The 10,792-nt window shown below is 35.5% G+C and overlaps 1 long non-coding RNA gene across 2 annotated transcripts; it reads right to left on the reverse strand.

The window, feature by feature from the left end:
- Positions 1-226: 226 nt before the first annotated feature.
- Positions 227-10,018, reverse strand: LOC107877666. 2 transcript variants are annotated; one of them, XR_007057570.1, is made up of 5 exons: positions 9,584-10,018; positions 7,342-7,493; positions 7,201-7,255; positions 7,048-7,123; positions 227-3,413 (listed from the first exon to the last, which is right to left on the reverse strand). It is a non-coding gene; the product is annotated as an uncharacterized LOC107877666 (long non-coding RNA). The 2 variants fall into 2 exon arrangements; XR_007057571.1 differs by lacking the exon at positions 7,342-7,493.
- Between the last annotated feature and the right edge of the window lie 774 nt (positions 10,019-10,792).

The following is a 10,792-nucleotide window of genomic DNA, read 5'->3' on the forward strand; positions in this document are numbered from 1 at the left end:
CATTCCGAATTTAAACAAACAAAAGTAAACTAAAGTTAATCTAAATTCACCCTTTTAATCAATTTCTCAATTCCAACCCCATGCAATCAATTTTACTTTTCAAACAAGATATAATTTCAATGTACAACTCATGATCAAGGAAACCAACTCCAAATCAAGGCAACATGCACTCATCACCAACAAGTATCAAGCAACACGCAAAACTTAATCCAAAAACACCAAAGCATAGTAAACAATATAGTAGAAGAGGAAACGAATAGAATTGGACCTTTTGATAGTCGATTTCGATTGATAATAATGTTAAAAAAGATCCGTACTTGGAATCTCGAATAGGAAACCTCGATTCCGATGAATCCAACTCGGTATAAAGAAAAGCTAATCGGATAGCTTCAAAACCAGTGAGACAAACTTTGTTATACAAAACCCAACCATGAACTATGACGCAATTTGATCACGAAACCTCAAAACTCGATATCAACAACGAACCCAAAAATAGACAAACCCAAAAACCCCAACCACCTGACAGATAATTGAAACTTAACTTGGACCGAGCTTCGGCGAGCTCCAGTGACAGCCGAAATAGCGGGTAAAGATGGACATTGGCGCAATTCAATGTTTTTAGGTCGGATTCGCTTGGAAGTCATAAGAAACGAAGAGGTTTCAACGATTTCGGGATCGGTCTAACAAATCGACACATGTTGGATAAAGTTACAGCAAAGATCTTGCCCAAAACACACTAAAATTGCTGATTTACTGCTTTCTCTTCTGACTGATCTCGAACCCCCTCCATTTTATCTTCTATCTAAAGGTTTGTCTGTGCTTTGAAGAGAAGAAGATGATCCCAGTTTTTTTTTTCTTTCACTAGTTTGTGTGTGTATGGATGGAGAAGAAGGGTGAATAGTATGTGTTGTTGTCAAGAAGAAAAAATGGGGATGAAAAGGATCGAGTCTCTCTAGTGTTGTTTGTGCCTATCTCTGCTTCTCCATTTTTTTTGGAAGCTGTTAGTGTATATACCAATAATGAAGAAGACCCTCAGTGATCTGTGTCCCTTCTCTTTATTACCGTGGGCCCCCCTTGAGGTGGTGTCCTTATGTATATTGTGTATTTCTTTATGGCCAAGAAAAGGGAGGGGTTACGTGGGGTAGGGTAAGGGTAGGGGTATGGGGTGGTTAGGTGAGAGGTGAGGTGTTGCTTTTTAATTGGAGAGGTAGAGGTTAGGCGTCCATTTTTGCTTGGGTGGGTTGCTGGAATATTAGAATGGGACAAAGTTTGTTATGACTTGTTATTTGGATAAAACAAAACAAAAACAAAAATAAATACATAAATAAGTAAAAGATGAGGTGGTTATTTATTTTCTTAGGAAAAATTATAAAAATGGGGTTAAATTGTGTGATATCGGAATAAGAAATATTTTTGACGGGATAAAATTATGTGTCTACATCGCCATTTTTCATCTTTGACAGCACTTTCAAAATTTGTTGGATCATAATCTGAAAATAGAGAAAAATGAGTGAGATAATATTCAGATTGATCAATTCCTCTTACTTCATAATTTGTCATCCATGTTGGCCTTTTTCGAATACGAGGGGCACGTGAATATCTGCTCTCCCATAACTGGTGAAATTTCAGAACTTTAGGATTATAGTCTTGGGCAACTATTGGAACTTCTTGTTGTGGTTGAATTGCTTCTTTACTATATTCTTCATCAAGGAAAACTGGAATTTGTTCTCCCGGGGAATTTTTATTCCACGACCAAAACTAATTTTCATCAAAAATGACATCCCAACTAATCAATATTTTCTTAGTGTTAGGATTATAAAGCTTGAAAGATTTTGATTGATCACTAACACCGAGAAAAATACATTTTTCTTCCTTGTCGTCTAGCTTCTTTCTCTTTTGATCAGGAATATGGGCATATGCAATGCACTCAAATATTCTGAAGTGACCTACGACTGGTAGCTTTCCTCTCCATGCTTCCTCTGGAGTAATATTTTTACTGCAAATGTGGGGCATCTATTTGGGATGTGAATACTCCTATTGACTGCTTCAAGCTAAAAACTTCTAGAAACACAACTGCTTGTCAAAATGCTCTGCACTATGTTCATTATAGTGCAATTTTTCCTATCAGAGACTCTATTTTGTTGGGGCGAGTAGGCTGCTGTAAGTTGCCTCTTGATTCCATAAAGCTCACAAAAATTTATAAATTCATGTGAGTTATATTCTCTCCCACGATCTGAATGAAGAACTTTTATTGGACTGCCAATCTCTTTTTCAACAGGTACTTTAAAGCTCTTAAAAGATTCATATTTTACCTGCAAAAAGTATACCCAACTTTTTTGATTAAAATCATTAATGAAGGCAATTATGTAGCTTTTACCTCCATTAAAAAGTGTTATTGGTCCACAAGTATCATAATGGACAAGTTCAAGTGTCTTCTTTGCTCTCCATGTAACCTCTTGTGGAAAACAACTGCAAAACTGCGTGCTAACCATACACTCTTTATAAATTTCAAATGGAGATAAAATTTTAGGAAGACCAATCACAATATTCTTCTGTTGCAAGGTTCTTAATCCAACAAAATTCAGATGCCCAAATCGAAAATACCACAACCAAGCATCATCTCTTTATTTTTCTAAGTAGTATGATTGTTGTATATTATTGAGATAGAGAGGAAACATTCTATTTGCAGTCATTTTAACTTGTGCAATTAAGCCAAAATTGTCATCTTGAATCTGACAAATTCCATTTTTAATGACAATCTCATACCCTTTCTGTTGCAACTGACTGAGACTCAAAAGATTTGATGTCACCTCTGAAACATAAGGGACATCAGAGATTATTTGAGCAATATCCCTTTTAGTTTGAATTGTTACCTGTGTTAGAAATCATGATGGTTCATATTCACCATCTCACCCTCTCTCTCACTCTATGGAAAGATGAAATGAACATTTGGGCTAACAGTTGGGACACATAGGCGGCCCAACAGCAATGCAGCAGCAAACAAGAACATGGGCCAACGACAGCTGAATGATTTCTTTTATTGATTAGCTTAGAATAAAAGGTTCCTTTATTTTTATTTTTTATCTTAGAAGAGAAGCTTCTTCTTTTTATTTTTATTGTTTAGCTTAGAAGATAAGGTTCTTTTTCATTCCATTAGCTTGTATAAATAAATGTGATTGTCAAGGAATTTACAGAGAAGAAAAATTCTCAAATATTGTCTCTTGTTTTACATGGTACCAGAACAGTAGGTCATTGCATATAAATCATCTTCTTGATTATCAATTTCCTTCATCTGACCTATCTCTATAATGGCGGATAGAGTCACTACTTCTTTAGCATTTTCTGGTTTACCACCAGAACTCCACCAGCTATGGATTCCACTCATGTTTATTATCGTCACTCTTCATATTCACCTGTAATGACCTTGGTTAACATTCCATTTATGAAAAAGGTTATCAAGGATAGAAGAGATTAGTGCTTATAGCACTGTCAGCCATAAACAAGATTGGTTTTATCACTGGTGTTGATGTTTCACCAGAGGCTCAATCTCCAGGTATGCAATCTTGGAGCAGATGCAATGACATGGTAACATCTTGGCTCCTTAACTCTCTTTCCAAGGATATTGCTGATAGTGTGATATACTCTAGGACTGCTAAAGATTTATTGATGAGTCTAGAGCATAGATTTGGACAATCTAATGGAGCTAAATTATTTAAACTGCAAAAAGAACTAAATAGGTTAGTTCAAGGAAACAATGACATTGCAGGATATTTCACTAAACTTAAAAGACTCTGGAATAAGATGGAATCTCTCAAGTCTAATAAGTACAGCTGTGTGTGTAACTGTGAAGGTAAATTGAAGCTAGAAAAGTCCGTTGAATATGAGAAACTTATACAATTTTTTATGGGTCTAAATGATGTGTATGCTTAGGCAAGAGGAAACATCTTAATAATGAACCCTCAGCCTAACATAAATGTTGCTTACTCTCTGATTTTATAAGATGAAAATTAGAGAGAACCTTATATGAGTGGCTTGATCCCAACTGATTCTTCTTCCTTATGATAAGCAACGTGAATCAAAAAAAATTTGGCAAGAAAGTACAAAAAACCCTTGGTGCTATGCCTAATTTTTGAACTAGATTATTCAATTATCCAAAGATGAACAATCATCAGCAATTACCTAAATACACAAGGACAAACTAGTAACAAAAGAAATTTAGGGTTAACAAGAAGTATAATCTTAATGTGTCCTATGATCTTTGTGGTAAGACTGGACATATTGATGATGATTACTTCAGGTTACATGGTTTTTCTGAAGATTTTCAGTTCACTAACAATAGTGGTAGACAGGCTCAGATTAGAGAAAACATTGTTATGCTGGAGAAGAAGGTGACAATGAGCATATGATTGACATGGATTTGATCAATCAACATTTCACCAAAGAACAATTCAAGCATTTCATTCAAATCGAAAATCAGAAATCAACAGGGGTATCATCTATGAGTAAGGGATATGAAATAAATACTAATATAGTTGATGGTACTGTGCTTAAATATATTGGAACTTATCTTTCAGTCCTTAATTCTAGAACATGGATAATAGACTCAAGTTCTTCTGAGCACATGTGTTATAACTTTAGTTCTTTTCTTTCGGTGTCAACCCTTAAAATTCCTCTTAACTTTAATTTTCCCAACTCTCAGTTCATCCTTATGACTCACGTAGGAAGTTTTCTAATTTCTAATAACCTCATATTGCATAATATTCTTTATGTTTCAAGTTTCAGATACAATCTGCTGTTAGTTCATAAATTTAATGTCCAATACAAGTATCTCTATTCTTCACTTCTAATAGTTATGTCTTATAGGACCCTTTAATAAAGAGGCCTCAAGCTTGTGGGGAAGTGAAGGAAGGTCTATACTTGCTTAAAATTATTAATAAAGAGTCTAGTGGGAACCAAGAGATTTACAAGGATTCTAAAGTCTTTTCTAACTTTGGCAGTACTATTTCTAGTCCCAATTCAGTTTCACATTGTTTTCCAGTCTATTTCAATATTAATTCTAATGTACAGTTATGGCATATAAGACTTAGGCATTTGTCTTATTTATCAATGAAAAATGTCTATTTCCTTACAATCTCTTCTAATTATGATTGTCATTGTGAAATCTATCCCTTATCTAGGCAAGCTAGATTACCTTTTCCTAACAATCAAGTTACTTCTCAATCCATTTTTGATCTGTTTCATATAGACACTTGGGGTCCCTACATGTCACCTACTCATAAAAATTACAGGTATTTCTTGACTATAGTAGATGAATACAGTAAAAGGACCTGGACATACTTGCTAGCAACTAAAAGTAATGCATATTTTGTTATTCAATATTTATTGAAAATAGCTGAAAGAAAGTTTCACAAAAAGGTAAAGATTATCAGATCTGATAATGCAATGGATTTGGGTAGGAGTATAGAGCCATCAAATATTTTAACATCTCAAGGAATCATACACCAGACATATTGTGTTGCTACCCCACAGCCAAATAGGGTAGCTGAAAGGAAGCACAGACACTTGCTTGATAGTGTTGGGGCTTTGATGTTTCAATCTAGAGTTTCTATGATCTATTGGGATGAGTGTATACTCACTGCCATATTTATAATCAACAAGATGCCTTCCAAAGTTCTTTAAGGTAAAACACCTTATGATATTCTATTTGGAAAAGCACCTTTTTATCAATTATTAAGATGTTTTTGTTGCCAATGCTTTGCTAACACTTTATCTTATGGAAGGAGTAAACTTGATCCTAGAGCCATTAGGTGTATCTTCTTAGCATACCCAAGTTATTCAAAAGGGTACAAACTTCTTGACCTGGCTTCTAGGAAATTTATTGTGTCAAAAGATATTCATTTTGTAGAGCATGTGTTTCCTTTTGCTTCTGATGATTCACATATCCCTACTCCTACTTTTCCTATTTATCCAGAAGAAGACTATTATTTTACTCCAGCATCCCGTATTCCTTCTAACCCTGTTGAACCAGATTCCAACTTACCACCTTCTAACCTTTCTGAATCAACTCTTGATCATTCTAATTTTTCTGCTCCAACTGTCACACCATCTTTTCCTTCAGAACAAGATGTTTCACAACCCCTACCTCTTCTTAGAAGATCTCAAAGACTATATCTGCAACACTATTTATCTTAGTGATGTGACTGAATCTTATTTTGCTACTCCTACTAAACATGTCTATCAGTTTTTACTCTTTCCACACCGAACCAAACTATACTACATTTTGTTCCCTTCCATCATTGAACCCAGCAGTTACTCTCAGGCATGTACATATCCAAGTTGGGTGAAGGCAATACAGGATGAGATTGATGCTTTAATACTCAATCAGACTTGGGACGTTGTCCATTTTTCACAAGGTAGAAAGGCATTGCCTTGTAAGTGGATCTATAAAGTAAAACAACATACACATGGATCTCTTGAAGTGCTAAAGGCACGCTTAGTAATCAGAGGTGATATTTAGCAAGAGGGAATTGATTTCAATGAGACTTTTTCCCCAGTGGTCAAAATGACCACCATAAGATGTTTGCTAGCACTTGCAGCCAAAAAGAAATGGGAAATATCACAATATGATGTGAATAATTCCTTCTTTCAAGGAACTTTGCAAAAAGAGATCTATATGAAATTCTCTGCAGGAATGGAAACTCCTCAACATAATATGGTTTGTCAACTTAAAAATTCACTCTATGGATTAAAGAAAGCCTCAAGGAAATGGTATGCCAGACTTGCCGGAGCCCTAAACTTCAAAGGTTATACAGCCTCCCTTAATTATTATTCCTTATTCTTTAAACAATCAGGAAAGCTTGTATCTATCGTAGCTATCTATATCGATGATATTTTGATTACAGGGGATGCTACTGATAAGATACATAACCTTAAGGAGTTTCTTCATACAGAGTTTAAAATTAAGGATTTCAACTTACTGCATTAATTTTTAGGAATGAAAATTTTGCGGGAAGAACAGGGAATCATAATGAGTCAAGTGAAATATACCTTAGATTTAATCAATGAATTTGATGTTTCACACTTTTCTCCAGCTTCTTCTTCGTTAGATCCTTCGTCAAGTTCTCTGCAGATTCAAAAAATTCCATGTCAGATCCTACACTTTACAGGCATCTTATTGGTAAAATCAATTATTTGACTTACACTTGACTGGACCTGTGTTTTGTTGTTTTGACTCTCAGTCAATTTATGCAACATCCTGTCATTGAACATTTCCAAACAGGATTATGAGTCATAAGTTACGTAAAAGCATATCTGAATCAGGATATCTTTCTAGAGCTTTACCCTTCTTCTCTCTCGCTGCTTATTGTGATGCTGACTAGGCCTCTTACCGTACTGCACGAAGGTCAGTAAGTGGATTTTTATAAGCTTGGGAGGTTCACCAGTCTCCTCGAAATCGAAGAAACAATCTTCCATTTCCCTTTCATCTATAGAGGCTGAATATCGATCAATGAGGAGATTAGTTATGAAACTGACCTGGATAATAAGATTGCTTACTGAACTATCCATTCCTCCCCCTCTTCCTATTCAAGTTCACTACAATAGTCAAGCAACCCTACATATAGCTCAAAATCTAGTTCTTCATGAGCATACGAAGCATGTTGAACTTGACTGTCACTTTATTCGTCAATAATATCTCTCAGGATTAATCTCTTTCTTTTGTTCCATCTAAAGGAAGGGGTGAACGGGTGTTGGGGTAGGGTGGGGGCTGGGGGTGGAGTAGGATAGGGCTGGGTGGGGTGTGGGGGTGGGGACGGGCTGGGGTGGGGTGTAGAGGGAATTTTTTTTTTATTTTTAAAAATATTTTTAAATTTTTAAAAATATTTTTAAATTTAAAAAGATGGAGTGAAAAAAAGAACTCTTTTTTTTTAAAATTTTAATATTATTTTTATTTTTTTAATTATTTTAATTAAAATTGGCCAAAAATTGACGCCCACTCGCACCCCAAGACTAACTCGCCGACATCTTCACCAAATCCCTTGTCGGACCTCCTCACTATCAGAATTGTGCAAGTTGGGTATCACATCTTTCCCATCCAACTTGAGGGGATGTTAGAAATCATGATGGTTCATCTTCATTATCTTACCCTCACTCTCACTTTATGGAAAGACGAAATGAACATTTGGGCTAACAGTTGGGACATATAGGCGACCCAACATCAATTCAACAGCAAACAAGAACATAGGCCTGTCACACCCCCTTTTTTAACCAAAGAGATTAAATTTACGTTTGAAAGGTTTTTTATTATTAAAGTGACAAAAGATTGTAAATTTTTCCCAAAGAGGATTATTGATATTCAAAACTCAAGATCGTCACTAGGCATAATCCGGTGTGCCAAGTCACCTTTGGAAAATCCTTTTCAAAACGATTTGACTCTTTAAAACTAGTTTACGAATAGAGATTCTGGCTAAGAAATTCTATTGACCGAGGGAAAGGTGTTAGGCACCCCTCGATCCCGTAGTTCGACCACGGTCGCTTGGTAGAGCATATCGGCTAATTTGACATTACAAATGTATAAACCACACAAAAAAAAACACAAAAAATAATCGATCAAACAAACAAACAAAACAAATCTAAAATTATAGTGTCCAGTCCGATTATTACAATCCGAAATAAAAAAAGGGTACTAAAAAGTAAACCTATACTAATCCTAAACTACACTCCAATCTTTACCCGATGCCTCGGGTCTTGATCACGAACATCTTTCGAATACAAGATACCTTGGGGCATTACCCAGTGAGTGAATGAATATAAATGACCACGGGGCATTCCCTGACTAAATGAATATATTTACAAATGCGAGAAAAGGAGAATTATTCAACAAATATTCCACATTACCCAACAATCCACAAATTCTAAATTTGCCTGCCCAAGTCTACCATTTGCCTATCCCGTTTGACCTATCATGATACTATCGATTTCAACAACATTCATACTTATTCTGAATTAAGCTGCTAATAATGAATAAAAAACAAATATGCCTTCACTTTTATCAATTTCCATTCCCCAAATCCATTAACCAATGATTAACACATGCTTCGATTATCAAGTCAAGTTTTTAAGTTCAAATTCAACATCCACCAATACACAATCAAGATTCAAACACATAATCATAACATCCACAAATCAAGATAATGAAAAGAGAATGGATTAAAGAAATAGACCTCAATGAAACATGTTTTCATCAATAATAAAGAAATCCGAGACCAAAATCCTCGAACAAAAACCCCAACAACGAGCAAACCAAATCAATGAGAAAAATCCAACCCTGACAGATTTGGGAGTCAATAGAAAGTCTCGAGATGAATGACACCAGCCCGGTATCGAAACCCCCCTAAAAAGCACGACATCAGAAATAAATCGCGAGCCAAAGAAACCAAAGTCCCCGAAATCTAATAGAGAACTAACAAAACCAATCCAAATCTGAGCTCCGGTGAGCTACGAAGGCAAAAACTGACGGAAAAAATGTCGGACTCCAGTGACTGTGTTATTTTCCATTCAAATCTAACCAGAAGTTGGGACTGACCTGAGCAGAAAATGACTTGTGAACTACTTCCGCTGAAAGGTTCACCAGAAAAACTCAAGAAGAACGACAAATCTCGTACAGGCTTCGCTGTTTATCACCGGAAATCGCAAGCTTCCCCTATTTCTTTTGATTTCTCCTTTCTGTGCGTGTGTATGTGATTTTTTGTATAGAATAGAAGATGGGCTCCTTTTCTGGACTCTCTGTGTACCTGTGTTTATGAATGAAGAAGGATCCTCCAATGAAAAATCCTTTTTTCCGTCTTCTTCCAAAAATAGAGTGCGTATTGATGATGGAGTGGTGTGCTCTGTTAGTGAATAGAAATTGGGAGTATATGAAGAGGGGTGTTCTGTGTGTTTGTGGAATTGTTGTGTATGTGGAAAATGGAAGTTGTGCTTACTATTCTCCATCTGTCCTTTCTCTGTATTCCTTATGTGGAGTTTTATATGAGGGATGAATGTGAGTATGTGATGATAATGTGGGTCCCCTTTCTTTTCAATTTTGTAGCAGTGTAAGTATTTCCGTTGGAAAAAAAATGTGGGGTAGGGTAGTGAAGTGGGGGTAGAGGTAGAGTATGAGATGTGTAAGTTGATTAGAATAAAATTAAAATAAGATAAAATTTGTTAGGGATTTTGTTAAAGGTTGTTATTTTTATATTTTTGTATTTTTGTGGGATATAATCACATGAATAAGGGTGCATAGTAAGGTGAGCTAAAAATAGATAAAATTGGACTTCGGGAGGGATAAAATTAGGTGTCTATAAGGCCAACTATAGTTGAATGATTTTTTTCATTAATTAGATTAGAATAGAAGTTCCTTTATTTTTATTGTTTAGCTTACAAGAGAAGGTTCTTTTTCATTCTATTAGATTGTATAAATAAATGTGATTAGTAAGGAATATACAAAGAAGAAAAATTCTCAAATACTGTCTCTTGTTTTACAACCTGTCCTCTTCCCATGGCTGGAACTTTTGAATTATTCCCGAACTTCAAAAATTCTCGATACGACTCACCTAATGTGGAGAAAGCTGACTTGTTTCTGCACATATGATTGCTACAACCAGTGTCTAAGCACCAGATATTCTGCTGAATTTCCTCTGTCACTTGCTTCTTCTCTTGATAGGCCATTAACAAGGAGATCTCTTCTTCATTTTCTGTAAAATTAGACTGCCTTCCACTATCTCTATTTAAGTTAGTTCTACATTCTGATTTA

Source organism: Capsicum annuum, chromosome 7 (genome assembly GCF_002878395.1).
Source record: "Capsicum annuum cultivar UCD-10X-F1 chromosome 7, UCD10Xv1.1, whole genome shotgun sequence".
Taxonomy (NCBI): Eukaryota; Viridiplantae; Streptophyta; class Magnoliopsida; order Solanales; family Solanaceae; genus Capsicum; species Capsicum annuum.